General features: G+C 66.2%; 1 protein-coding gene across 1 annotated transcript in view; it reads right to left on the bottom strand.

Annotated features, from left to right (window-relative positions):
• Positions 1 to 1,750, bottom strand: part of Il2rb (interleukin 2 receptor subunit beta) — a 17,601-nt gene extending 15,851 nt beyond the window's left edge. Inside the window, exon 1 of the mRNA XM_027936742.2 lies at positions 1,523 to 1,750. The gene's annotated coding sequence lies outside the window, so the exon portion shown is untranslated. The remainder of the gene's footprint in view (positions 1 to 1,522) is intronic.
• Between the last annotated feature and the right edge of the window lie 397 nt (positions 1,751 to 2,147).

Here is a 2,147-nt window from a genome sequence, read left to right as displayed (position 1 = left end):
CAGGAAGTCAGGGCCCAACAGGCCTTGGCACTGGGCGGGAGAAAGCTCAGGAATGCCCCTGCGAGGGCACGGCCAAGGCCAGGAGGCCAGCCACCCCAGGGCTCAGGGCTGGGAGCCTGGCCGCGTCCCTCATTCTGCAAGGAGGACCCTGAGTCTCAGGAGGGCTGAGGACCTGCTCAGAGCACAGCGAGGCCCAGCTGCAGACCAGCATGCCCAGGCAGGACCCGAGTCCAAGCCTCTCCCTCCTGGGCCCGCCCGCAGGCGCCAACCTGCCCCTTGGGACTGGAGACCCTGCCAGCCTCTGACTTGCATGTCCCCGTCACAAGGCTTGAGGTGAGGCCCCTGGCCCCACAGGATTGATTCCAATGCTGACGCTCAGAGCCCGGGCACCTGGCTTCCAGCTAGATGGTGATGTTGCGGGCGCCCGCGGGGGCTGGCACCAGCTCCCCTTCCCGTCACTGTCACCGTCCTGCCACAGCAGTTACTCCTCAGCACCCCGAGGTGTTCTAGCTCTGCTCCTCTTTCCACATGGGGAAAGCCGGCCTCTGGCCCAGCTGGACGGGGCTGGGGCTGAGCCTGAAACCAGCCGCCGCTGCCTGAGGGCCCCTGGTCTGTGGGGACTGTGGGCCGGAGCAGGACAGTGAACAGGAGCCGGGTACCTGGGCATGTGGCCCACCTGGGTGTGAACTCACAGACCCACCTTCCCTGGTCCTCTCTCTCTCTCTCACACACACACACACACACACACACACACACACACTTGACTCCGCATCTCCCAGCCAGCAGGGGGGCATCCTGGCTGTAGGGGAGGAAGGGGACCCTAGGGGACGGCCCTGCCCCCTCTCAGCCATCTGCTCCGTGACAAGGTGTGACAAACCCCGCTAAGGGTGGGGGAGCCAGAGCCCCAGCAGCAGCAGAGATAGAGCCCAGCCCCAGCGCCTGTGGCTACTGACCCCAAGAGTCACACTGCCAAGTGAGGGACAAATCCAGCCAGGAGCTCCCAGAGACTATCAGCACCCCATCCTCACGACCAGGTCCCGAGGGGACCCTCTCCCCCTCACCCGACAAGCCTCCTAAGGAGCATTTGTCCTGGGTGCCTCTCTAGTCTGGGTCCCTTTCCAGGGCCAGAAGGTGGCTGCCCTGTCCCACACACTGGCCCCCACTCTGGGCCCCCAGGCCAGCCTCCCACGGCCACCTCTGCCCCTCTGAGTTGAAGGCCCAGCACGCAGGGCCCAGGGAAGCCCCTCGGGCCACAGCAGCCCCCAGCTTCCCGGGAGGACTGGAAAGGAGGGTGGCCTGGCTCTGGGGACCAGCTCCTTCTCCAGCAGGAGAGCAGGGTCCACCCGTTCCCGGGGGGATTCCAAGATAGGTTGGGGGTCAGAGTTCAGGCAGACCCCTGGAGTCCGACTCAGCTGCACCTCCCAGGGACCTTCCCGCCCAGCGCCCCTGGATGACCAGCAGGGGGTGGTAGGGAGACACTGGGCTGCCCAGGGTGCCCACAGGGCAGGACGAGGGGACTCACCTGGCTGGGACATGGGGCCTTGCTGCTGTGCTCCCTCTGGTCCCGGCTGCTGCTGGGACCGTGGCCATCGCAGGCTCTGGCAGCCCAGGTAGCAGGCGGCTGCTGGGCCCGCAGAGACTGAAACCCCAGGGCCAGCCCACTTCCTGTGCAGGGGATGAGGGGCCAGGCCGGTGGGAGGCGGGGAGCTGGGGATGGTGAGAAAGCCTGAAAGTCCCGAGGCACCGGGTGATAAGATCTCCCTCCTACGCTGGGGGCGGCACACTCACACGCGTGCAATCGCACACTCCCGTAGGGGCCTCGCTGTGCACGGGAGCCCGGGGGCAGCCCTGCCCCCCCCATCTCGCCCAGGCCCCCGAGCCTCATCCTCATCCGGTCACACGACCCACCCACTGCCCCAGGCCCCACACAAACACGGCCCTCCCGGGGTCCCCACGGCTGCCCACCCCCTCTCTCAGAGACCTCCGTCGCCCCCTAGCCTCCCACGAGGCCCTCAGAGGTGACTTCGGATGGGGCCTTGGCAAGTCCTCTGATGGCCACTTACAGAACATTCTAGAACTTTCTCTTCTGCTGAAGCCAGCGTTCCTAATCCCTTTCCTTTCCTCATTTTGGGAGATGGAGGGGTGGT

Source organism: Marmota flaviventris, chromosome 3, assembly GCF_047511675.1.
Source record: "Marmota flaviventris isolate mMarFla1 chromosome 3, mMarFla1.hap1, whole genome shotgun sequence".
NCBI classification, from domain to species: domain Eukaryota; kingdom Metazoa; phylum Chordata; class Mammalia; order Rodentia; family Sciuridae; genus Marmota; species Marmota flaviventris.
The sequence above is the reverse complement of the archived record's forward strand: the minus strand, read 5'-3'. Positions and strand labels throughout refer to the sequence as shown.